Source organism: Lactuca serriola, chromosome 2 (assembly GCF_051521515.1).
Source record: "Lactuca serriola cultivar US96UC23 chromosome 2, Lser_US96UC23_V15, whole genome shotgun sequence".
Lineage (NCBI taxonomy): Eukaryota > Viridiplantae > Streptophyta > Magnoliopsida > Asterales > Asteraceae > Lactuca > Lactuca serriola.
Window position 1 is genome coordinate 189,216,877 of NC_136409.1, and position 13,082 is coordinate 189,229,958.

A 13,082-nucleotide genomic window follows, 5' to 3' on the forward strand; every position below is an offset into this window, starting at 1 on the left:
TTCCGCAACCGTTTTCTTTAAACAATCACTCTGATTTATAAAACAAAGCATAAACAAATCGGTCTTTTCGGGCCGTGAAATTGGGGGTGTCACATAACATGTGAGGGCACCATGTAAGTTTGCATGGTTATTCACACCCGCTTTATGATCCTCGGCATCCCAGTCACAAACTAGAGGGGCATATCGAGATTTAAACATGCCATTGAAATGTTCAATGAATCTCAAAGGATCTAATAGTTTTCATAAATTTAAGACTTAAATTTCTTTTTCGTTTTTCATGGTGGAAAATTAGTGAATCTTCATTCACTTACCTTCAAATATTCTGCAACTAGATTACGGCATCCCTTTTCTAGGTTGTAGCGTATGGTGTTGGGTCCTAGCCTTAATATATCATTTGGGTGATTTATTAAGGACTCAGTCAATCAACTAACTTGAATTTGTTTTTCTCCCGTTTTGTAGATGTCAAAGTATGACAACTATGGTATTCCCAAATCCTGTGGAACAAGCTTTCCACATGAAGATGATATTCCACGATTCGATCGAGGAACAAGACATCATGCTTCACTTCCTCCACCTCCTCCAATTATTCTCCCTAACCCACAAGTTCGAAGGCTTGAAAAGTTCAAGCTCACTCAAGCCCTTTTGGCAAGTAAACATAAAGAAGGAAAGTCGGTGTGTGCACACGTCCTAGGGATGAAGTCACACATTGACAGGTTAAGGATGTTGGGATCCGTTGTCTGTAAGGAGATGACTGTTGACTGGGTTCTTCAATCACTTCCTAACTCGTATAGTGAGCTCGTAAGAGAGTACTATATGATGAACCACGACGTGACCCTTATAGATCTCACTTATTTGCTTATTGCTGCTGAATCAGCAATGGTTTGGCGCAATGGAGAAGCAAAGTTGATTGGTGAATCTGCCTTCCAGACCTCTATGGATATAGGTAATAGCAACGAAAGACATGTCATGATCAAAGAGTTTGATCATAAGAGAAAGGCAGTATTTGAAGTAGTTCCATGTGCTGTTCCAAAAGAGTCAATTTGCTTTTATTGCCAAGAGAAGGGGAATTAGAGACGAAGTTGCCCTATTTACCTAAGAGATTGGAGAGTCAAAACGTATGGCTCTGCTTTAGGTAAAATCCATTGACTAACTCTTTTAAGCTCCTATTCTAGATTCTTAATACATAATGTGATAAGATTACAATTGATGTTTTGTAGGATCAAAGAAAAGAGAGGAAGCTTAAAGGAAGAAGTGAGCAGAATCTAACCGTGAAGGAATGGATTTTGATCGCATTACTTGAAGATTAGATTCTTGAGCTGCTACTTAGAGTTAGAATTAGATTGCTAAGAAAGACGTATTAGCATAGTTTTTCAATGAATTGCATTGTAAGGACAAATTTTTCCGCAATAAAATAAATTTTATTTATTTATCCTTACAATGGCGTGTATGAAAAATTGACGTTAAAATGTTTCTATTATTAGCAATAATGGATTTGATTCTTAGTTATGTTATTTGTGGAAATTTACCGAATAGGGAAAGTTTCTCATCGCCCAAGTTTCAATTGGACAGAAACTTGGAATCATGCAACTTGGTTGCACGATGAATGAGAAATTTCATATTTGGAAATTAGACTAAATTCATTGACATAGTGTCAAGTGAAGGACTAAGAGATCGAGTACACAAAGTTGTGTGTTGATTCCACCACAAAAATAACAAAGATATTCGTCATGATTTACTAAAGGTTTAGTAAATATGATTATACTTACAAGATTAAGTGTAATTCTGAATTGATTAAAGGGTTTGGATCAATAGCAGAACGAATAAGAAGAATCAAGTAGGAAGAAAGATAATAGTTTCTCTATTCTAAGAAGAAGGGAGAGTACCTTTTATGCTTTATGATATGTCTTAATGATTAAGAACTATATCTCAGTTGATCCTTAAGTGAGTCTTAGTGCAATTGTATGTTTAAGAAGAGGAATCAAGAATTGAAGAAATGGTTAAATCAGAAAGTCAATCATACTTCATTCCAAAAAAAGTCTTAGAGTTAAGATTGTGATATTGAGTGACAAGTATTATGAAGGTTTATAACATTCATCAAATATGGAAAGTTGTGATGTCTTGGATACGACAAAGACCAACTAGGACCAATTTATGAAGTGTTTTAATAAAAGCTACACTAACTCTTGAATATTTGTTTGTCAAGAAATGTTTATTAAAAAGAGAATCTTATATGTCAAGGAGTCAATAGGATTCTTAATGGTCTTGAAAGGTTTCAAGAACAAATCAAAATAGACCTTATCGATCATCACTAGCGCACGAGTTGAGGTTTACAACCTATCGTGTTGACATTATTTTGTTTATGTGCCGTTCCAATTAAGTTAATTATGCATGTGAGTTCTATGAATTCTCATTTGAATGCATAAAAGGCAAAGACCTTGATCAATGAAAAGTACATTTATAAGAAAAGGTGAACTGCTTAACTACTTGGAAGACATGGTGGGCAGCTGTATTACCATAAGGCAAAGAAATCAAGATTAAGAAAGTTCGGTCCATATGTGTTTGAATTTGTCGTAAACTTTTGTTTTAACAAATTCACATGGATAGGAACACATACACCATTAAAATCTAAGTTTCATAAGATTCCCTCCTTCATGAAAATGATTGTGAGGAAATGCTTTCACTAATAGAGATTTTAAGAAGATAGTGATTGTGAAATTGTATTCTCGAATTCGATTTTGGTTACGGTATCCCTTTCCATGATTCGAATTGTGAGATTTGGCAATTAGTCTGAATTGTTTAGAAACACATATGAGCTATTTATGGCAAAGGTGTATAAGTTTAAGAAGCCTTGATAAAAGATTATCAAAGCATTGGGTATTAGAAATATGAACTTAAAGAAATTCAATAGGAATTGTTTTTTTGGAAGCTAGTGGGAGCATAAGTGTTATGTTTATAATAATCATATTGATAGTGGGAGCATAAATGTTATGATTGTATGATTATTAAGGCAAGTATGCAAGTTAGCAATATTAATTATAGAAAACAAGAGTCATACTTTGCAAAGCTGTAAGGGTTGAATATTGTTTTGCTATAATTAAGGGAGAGAATATTATGCTTCATTTTAAATCTAAAGGCTTAGGTTGTCGAATGTTAATAAATTTAGTCAAGGATACATAGTGTGTTCTCAAATTTCGATTATGATTACGACATTCCTCTTCATAGTTCGAATTTTGAGAACGTAGCACATAAAATATTATAGCAGAAAATTGATAAAATATCAAATCTTTATGTAAGACATTATGCATCGTGTCCCATACGCTTCGGGTATAGGATTTATTGCAAATGCTATAATATTTTGCCATTCTAAAATTTTCAAAATGTCTAGCGCATTTAGAGGTAAAAAAGACAAGAATCGGTTTTTACTAAGATAATTAAACAACTATCAAAGGACAATCCAAAGTTCGCCGATGATTGGTCGCTTGTGAGTAGTTAGAAGTATAGTATTTGTAACGCCCGTAGATCAGGGCTAGCCAATTTAGAGACGATAAGCGTCAAAAATGACTTTTTGATGGAAGATTATTTAGAAGGATTAATCTTAACCAAGTTGTAGTATATGTCACAAGGTTTCCGTGCATATAAAGAACGCCAAAATCCGAGTTATAACGAAGAAGTTATGACCTGTCGAAGTTTCACGACAGAACCGGCACGACCCAACGCGACCCAGCGTGACGTAGATAGTGAATTTAAGGTAGATAGATATCTATCCTTAGTGATATAAATGAGAATTGAAGATCTCATCGATAGTAGTGCAACGACGGAAAGACAGACGAAAACGGAGTTCAGATGAAGGAGTTATGAATTTCGAACGAAGTTTTCCTGTCCCGGCCTACTAAAAATACTATATAAGTAATATACTTATAATATATTAAAAATCAATTCAAAATTAGCCAATGGAGTCTAAACGAGAGTTGTAGAGCATAATCTCACCTTCGCGGCGATATAAAGAACGTCGAAAACGGAGTTCGTATGCGAAAGTTATGAATTTCTGAAGTTCGGGGTGCAAAACCCCAAAACTGTCAGAGCCCACGACGTGGAACAAGGTTGCCACGACGTGGCAAGTGTCCTGACACCTCCGGAAGGCCCCCAGATGCAACTTGGGATGACGCATGCAGTGACGACCAAGCCCACGACGTGGAACAAGGTTGCCACGACGTGGCAAGGGCCAAATTTGCCCTATAAATATATTTGAAGGGCCAGCCGTTTAGGGTTGCTATTTTCTCTCTTCTCTCTCCCGTTTTGCATCGATTTGCATGCCAGAAGTACCCCGAAGCCCCGGTATCAACCCCGAGACCCAAAGCAAGTCCCGAAGCCCGAAGATCCCGAAAAGTGCGTTTCCCGAGCCGAAGCTCTGCCCACGAGAAGTTCGATTTTTGAAGAGATCTTCCAGATTTGCTGAGGATTACTACTTTTGCAAGTCGTAGTGCTGTCCGATCATCTTCTGATCAAGTGAGTGTATACTACCTTTCATGAACACGATAATAATACAAGTATGGTTTGAGTGTATTAAGTATATTGTGATTTATATGTGTGAGTGTGTGGTTACTTTCTTCTAACACATAAGTATGAAGTATTTGCTACGAAATACGTGCTATGTGTTTATATATTGTTGTTTAATTGAGGTATTAGTGGAATGGATGAACTATATAGATTTTTAATGAGTTAAACTATATATGTATTTTATATCTACAAATATGTTGGGTAGGACATGGGTAGATGAGATCCGTGAGTAGGGATCAGATTAAGAGGTTAGTTTAGATCCGTGAGTATGGATCAGGTAAAGAAATAAACTTGCTATTAGTCCGGGAGTATGGATTAAGATTAAGTTAATTGTCCCTAGTCCGGGAGTATGGATTGGGCACAGTTATAGATCCGGGAGTATGGATCAGATCAGGATTAAGGTATAGTTAATTGTCCCTAGTCCGGGAGTATGGATGGGCATAGTTTTAGATCCGGGAGTATGGATCAGACCAATAGGTAAACTTGTTATTAATCCGGGAGTATGGATTAAGACATAGTTAATTGTCCCTAGTCCGGGAGTATGGATTGGGCACCGTTTTAGATCCGGGAGTATGGATCAGACCAATAGGTAAACTTGTTATTAATCCGGGAGTATGGATTAAGACATAGTTAATTGTCCCTAGTCCGGGAGTATGGATTGGGCACAGTTTTAGATCCGGGAGTATGGATCCGACCAAGAGATTAGTTTAGATCTGGGAGTATGGATTAGACCAAAAGGTTAGTTTTAGGTCCGAGAGTATGGATCAAGTGGAGAGATTAGTTTAGATCCGTGAGTAGGGATCAGATAAAGAGGAAAAGTTTAGATACGAGAGTTTAGATCGTGTCGTTGTGAGGATCGATGGGGTGGGATAAGAGTTGCTTTTATATGGTGAAATTATATAATTTTGGATGTTATATATATATATATATATATATATATATATATATATATATATATATATTTATATATATATATATATATTTATATATATATATATATATATATATATATATATATATTTATATGATATAACATTGTGGGATGAAAACCCTATATGCTCACCAGGCTCCCAAGCCTGACCCACTCAGTTTAATTGTATCACAGGTATCGATATGAAGCTGCTTTGCACTGAGAGATTAAAGGAGATGTAAATTACTAGAGTAAATGAATGTATGTTCTGTTTATGCTTATGTGTCTGTATCGGAACATGACATCCCGAGGTTTTATTATTTAAATGAAAATACATTCTCTTTGAGAAATGTTTTGATATGTTTTTATCATATCTTGTTTTGGGAACAAATTCCGCAACCGTTATCTTTAAAAGATTACTCTGATTTTATAAAACAAAGCATAAACAAAATCGGTCTTTTCTGGCCGTGAAAATGGGGATGTCACAGTATTGGATGGACCATATCGAAATTATTATGAATAGATAAGATTCTATTAAGAATGAGTTTTCATATGGGAAATATGGAAACGTGTCCATATTGGGAATTGAATATTGAAAATCTATATCTAGATTAGAAACTTTTATGCAAAAGGATGTTCAAAGGAATGTACTTTGAGTGAGAGACATCATATCTAAGGAATTGTATTGTAACAATCTCCGATAGAGGACTTTGTAATTCATTGGCATTAGTCATTGTGACTTTAGTGCAGTGACATTACAAAAGGATCGTTGCATAAAATGTTAGAATCTAAAATATTCCATAAGTGGCAAGAATTTGATATTATTTCACTTGTGAAAAGGATTCGGAGTTGTGAAATGAGTATGATTGGAAATGTGTTCAATTTGATCTATTTCACAAAGTAAGAACCATAGGTAAACATTGTGTGCATGCTAGGAGCGTGGGGAAAGTTTAGTAATAATTCAAGTAAAAAGTTGATTACCCGAAACAACAAATAATGAGTAATCGATATGGTGATAAATAAAAGGTGTTTTATTTATGCTCAAAGGTTTGAGGCAATATGGGATTAGTATTATTCTTGTGTTTCACTTTGCATGTTTTGACTTCCTGAATAATTTAATTGGTTGAGAACAGTCAAATTATTCGAACGGGCCACAGTCATTCATATGTTGGAAGTACGTATGAATGAAGATTGTCGTGAATTGGTGTGTGGATTGTCTAAAGGGTATTAGACATAAGCAAATGTTTGCTGCAACGTTCATGAGTGCTTATGAATATGATTTGAGCATTGGATTAAACCCACGCTCACTTGGATCACTCCATGAATTGTGTCACGAGTGATTGGTGAGACGATAACATCTTATATTCTTGAAACCGAGATGTGTGAGTTGTATCTTGCAAATCGGTTGCACATTGATAATATGTAAACGCACCAGTAACTTGGTGTCATAAAACATATTGTTGTGTGTGATTCGGTGAGTGAGTGCAAGCGAGCATTGAATCAAAGTTTATCCGTTCCTTTTATCCAAAGTAGGATAAAAGCGATATCTTTGGGCCCCTCGATGATTTTATGATGACAAACGTAAATGCTCGGCCGGGCTAGGGCTAATTTGATTTGTTCAATTAGTCAGTCGTCATAAATCGGAAGTCGAGAAATAGTACAGAGAGAATGATTAGAAATCATGTCTCATACGATATCTAGAATGGAGGAATACATGATCCCTTATCTAAAGGACACGCGTATCTGATAGGATCAGAGTTGACAGCGGCTTTGGAAAGCTACGATTGCAGATCAGGATCTAAAGTCATACGCATAATAGTTATTAGACTTATCCAAGTGGGAGACTGTTGGATTAGTGTCTAAGTCAATAACTATTTTGGTATGTACTTGACCCGATGGTGCATGGTCCTTTTGGGTTGCCTTCACCAAAGCAATTTGATAGGATGAATAATGGAAAGAAAGGATTAAATATGATTTATTAATATATTATGAGAATTATATATTAAAGGAGAAATCATATTGGTTAATTAATATTAGTCAAGAATTAATTGGTAATTAATTTTGTGGCTAAAAGAGATTAATTAAACTTAAGGGACTAGAATTGTAATTATAAGATAATTGCAACTGGACTATGGATTGCCTTATATTATAAGGTTGGATGAATTCTATGGGGAAACCCATTAGAAATCGTCCAAGGCCTTTAAGGAAAGGAGTTCATGGGTTGCTTAGGGCTTAAACATCCAAATTAGGGTTTCCTTGTTAGATAACCCTAATAGCCTCACTATTTAAAGAACCCTTATGCCCCAAAAACGTGGACAAGCTTCCTTCTAGGGTTTCCACACGTTTTGGGCAGCCTCCTTCTCTTCTCTTCTTCATCCTCTTGCTCTTGGTGTTTGTGAACCATTAGAGGAGTGACATTTGTGACTCTAAGCTTTCTAAAGTCATTAGAAGGAAGAATTGAGATTGTTATTGCTACATAACAATCAAGGTATGATCTAAACCCTAATTTGTATGTTATATTGATTATCATATGCTAGATCTAGGGTTTATAGTCTTAGATAACTTGCATGTACAATAGAGAAACCTAGATCCAAACATTAGGGTTTGTATGAGCACATAGGATGTTCTTATGACCAAAACCCATCATTTTTAAGGATATCTCTACTTCTTTTTAAGCAAACAATAAAACCAATATGTTTCGAAGGAAACATGCATATGTTTTGTAAGATACGTGCCTTCTCCCTATTGAATCAAAATATAACATCATAGTAAATTCAATGTAAATCATGACTTTTTTATTGGAAAAAACTATGACAATTAGCAATGGAAACTTCATTTAATTAGAAGAACTTATAATCCTTTAATTTACAGTAAATTTGAACTGTTTCAAAAACACTCATTCAAGGGATCAGAATTTCCACATTAAACTAATCCACCCACAACAGATTGAGTTTCATAATTACACATCTTGAAATGGATAATTAAGAGCTCTAATATACTCCATTATCATTTTCACTATCATGTTGCAATTGATGGACTAAATAGCAAGTTCTGTGGGCCACAAGACTTCTTTATAAAAATCATAAGTTTGGATGTAAACTACAATAAGGAAAAGTCAACAGTCAACACAGTGGCCATTAGAAAACTAAATAAAAGGTATTTGAAATCTTATATTTTTTCCTTTTAATACAATATTACCTTTGTGGGAGAAGCACTTGTGTCTATGAGAATGTTGGGGTGTCATCCATTAATCACATATACAAATTTGCTCACGAAATCTATAATAATGTCAGAAAAACAATGTAAAAACTAAGTAGCCCTTAGAAAATACTTCAAAAAAACAATTATATAATAAACCTCATTAAAATATAATTTTGCAATGAAAACCAATGATGGTCCTTACACCCTGCACCATCAAATATAATATAAAATCACAAGAAATAAAGATGATTTTAATGCTTCCCTATAAATGATTAAATTAACTGGAATTAAATTAGAACTAAAAACAGGGAAAAGCAAGGTCTGGTAACTACATGACCCACATATTAGGCCATCTATGTGTCTCACCTTCTCCGTTTCGACTCACCATCTTCTATACAAAGTTGAATTTGGAATGTTATTTGAAACAGAGAGCAAAACTGGACAATTTAGTGTGTATATACAAACAGTTGCAGAAAAAAAATGAGTAGAAATTTGTCTTTGGATTGTGCACGAATTTGAATCATCAAAACTGCATAATACAGCAAAGCATGCCTGAAGCTGCTATGCCATATTTATCATCAAGAAATCTTCCCCCACATGATAAATACAACACAAATCACCAAAAACTCATCTTAAGTTGAAAATTACATCTTGAGTACATTAGGTTTTGCAAGCTCATGCTAAACTTTCTTGGTGTCTGTTAAATACTAAAAGAGTGAAGGACACTTCATACCTAAGGATTTCTCCTTAAATAACCTACATTTCCACTCCTACAAGATTCATAAATATTAAATTGACAAGAAAAGAATATGATTAAAAAATATTTGAAAGAAAATTTTCAAGAAATGTCTACTCACTCACTGATTCAGAAGCATAATCGTTAGGTGCATATTTGACTCTAAAATATATAACTGGAACAGTTTCAACATCCATGCAAGTAAGTTAATTTTCAACATTTAGTTGGTGTTCGAAGATAGTTTGCCTAAATTACAGAAATACTAATATACATACACACATAGCTTTAATGAGATTGATGTACACACATTTGTACATATTTATATATCTTAAACACATAGCCTGTATAGATTTACCAAATTGTAATACATATATTTATACATACAAACAAATTTGTCCACACATAGCTTTAATCATCAACATAAAAGTGAAAAAATGAAAGAAAATGAAAAATAAATTAAAGAAGTACCTTTAAGTTCAGATTTTCGTCCTACTAAAAGGGAAAGTAGAAAATTAATTTAGTAGTTTCACAAACCTACATAAATGGAAAAGAAAACAAATCAAATTAAAACCAAAACCGGAAAACTTCATATTCTAAAAGTATAATCAAAATTACACAATGTAGATGGTGGTTGCTCAGAAATTCCGTAGTTAGGGTTTCTTTGATAGAGTAACAGAGAGATAGAGAGAAGAAAGAGATGTTGGTGTTGCATTGGTGGTTTGGTAGAGATGAGAAAAAAGTACCAGACTCTTAGTGAGATTCATTGCTTGATGTATTAGATAAATGGAGGCGGCTGTGAGTGATCTGACAATGTAGGATGCGGTGACAAATGCTAGAGTTTTTGTTCGTGCAAACGGTGATGTGAGAAAGTGAGAGGGAAAAAAGAGATTGAAAGTTCTTCCAATTTGAATAAGTCTCCACTGAATCTTGCATTAACCGATTCAATTACATGAAGATGAAGAGCCAATCTGATTCAGTTGGGTGAAGATGAAGAGCAGGGTCAATATATGCAGAATTTAAGATATTTAAGCTATTTGCCGATGACGACGCTGGAGTGTCATGGCCACGATATAGTGGGTGTCGCTGATTTGGTGACGATGGTGCTTAATGGTGGTCGTGGTAGCGGTGATAGGGTGCGCTATTAGTGGTGTGGAGAGGGATTTTTTTGTTGTGAGTCTCGATCGATGTGATGCAAGTATAGGCGGGAAAAAGGGGCAATCAGATTAGAAGGTTTCACCAGTAAGATAGATGCGGCTAGAGGAAGGGAGGAAAAGTAGTTGTGATTTTGTGTTTTGTTGGACAGAGAGGGAAGGTTTACCAGTGGGGGTCGACAATAGAGAATATGGTGAAGCCGACAGTTGGTGGCGACGATGCTTACGACCGAGGATATGGCCAAGTGGGACAGGTGAGGAGAGATTAAGGTGAAGGTGTTGTTGTTGGTTTGACTGGGTTTTAAGGAGATGGGATGGTGAACCATCGTGAATGGTGAAGGTGGTCATGGAGGAAGGTGAATGCCAGAATTCGTTGATAAGGGGCTAGTCTAGAGTGTGGTAGTGGTGGGAAGAGATAGGATATGCTATATAGCCTTCATCTGTAGACCGATTCTATTTGCTTAAAACAGGGAATACTAAGTCTTTTGACCGATCTCCTTCCCTAATTTTATATAATACAGTTAGTGCATAAATTTATTGTACAAATCACATTAAGTCTTGTACATCTTAAATTCAGCAAAACATGTTAAATGCTTATTAAGGTGTGTATATATATATATATATATATATATATATATATATATAATCAAATGAGAACACCAAAAAGGTTGAGAACACGAGAACAAAGTATATTCATTTGCAATTCCATGTATTCATTTGTGGAGAAATGGTTAATTTTACACCTTTAAATTCCATTGAAGATAAAAAAACATATTCATGTTGATTATGCATAAAAATTTATCATTTATCCACAAATGAATATATGGAATCACAGATAAATATAATTGTTCTCGCGTTCTCAACTTTTTAGGTGTTCTCATTTGATAATTTCCTTTATATATATATATATATATATATATATATATATATATATATATATATATATATATATATATATATATATATATATATATATATATATATATATGGCCGGTGTATGTTTATGGTGTGGCAAAACTAAATATCATGCCTTCATGGTCTAGGGTAAAACTAGGTTAAGGTTATCTAATTATCAACATATTTTAATCTAAACCTTCGGGCTCTAATACCAACTTGTGACACCTGAGACCTCATATAAACAAACTATGAATTTTATTTATAAACACCATAATTCATGGTTACAACGGAAATAAAATAAAATACGAACTAGTGTTTCTACCATAAACTTATTAATGACTATATATTTTAAACTACGTCTTCGAGTGTCATTTGGTCCCATAACTACGATATAGAAATTTTTCCAAACTTTTCTTACCGGATGTGTCCTGAGATATATATTTAAATTTATAAGACATACAACTTAGTGAAATTGTATGTTAGTGTACCAAAAAAAATACCACATGCAATCTGAGTCATGACTTCTGCACAAACTTCTAGCGGGGCAAGATATGTACTGCCGGTATCGATTTAGTAGCTTCAGGATGTTACCCGTGTACTAATAGTAACAAAACTTATCTATTATACCCGTGTAATAATAGTACCAAAACTTATCTAATATTAGATGATGTTACATTTATTTGTACATTTACCAAACAACTCGTTACTTATATATGTAAAAATGATAAACATGATATAATACAATAAAGCAATAAATATGACAGACAATAAACAATTAGGCACACAAACACAATATATATCATATATATCTCAGTTTTGAAAAGGCATCATGAAACTCAAATCAAACAATGTAGGTATTATCTTCTAAATTCTTTTTTTTTTCCATTGGTTCCCTCTAAATATTTTGTTGCTGATGTATTTTAAAATTCACAAAGAACGTTCCTATTTATACTCAACGATTATGCATCTTAGGCCATCTGTAATGGTCTTCACGACCACCACCGTCTTCCACCTCCACATCACCACCACAACTCTTCCCCTTGCAACCGGGATAGTGTGCACGAGAGGAGATTGTGGTCAAAGCGAGAAAGAAGACAACAAGAAGAAAGAATGCAGAAAGAAGAGTTTGTGGTCAAATGTGGTGGTGGCCACGATCCTCCACGATAACGAGCAACCATAAAGGATAGGGGTAGTGTGTGGTCGACAAGTCTCGTGCTCAATATACCATAAAGTCTTAGTCATTCCAAATTTTAACACGTACCACGCTAATCATTTTGAAATTGTGCACTAATAGTTAGTTCATTGACACAAATTAAATAGACTTATCACATTAGGGTTTATTGAGTTGCCTAGTTAAATTTGATAAATGTCATTTTTGGGTGAATCCCCAACTAACTTGGATAATTTATTATTATTATTACTATTGTTATTTATTTATTTATTTTTCCATGCAAGTAACGAAATATCAAATAAATATATGCATACACGTTAAATTATTATTATCAATTAATTTTCTTTTATATTAACAATACATATTTCATTTTTTTTTTGAATTATATGTATGTAAATTTGAGAGAAAAAAAATCTTCAAAAGATATTGTAAATAAAATTTTATTTACTATATAATTAC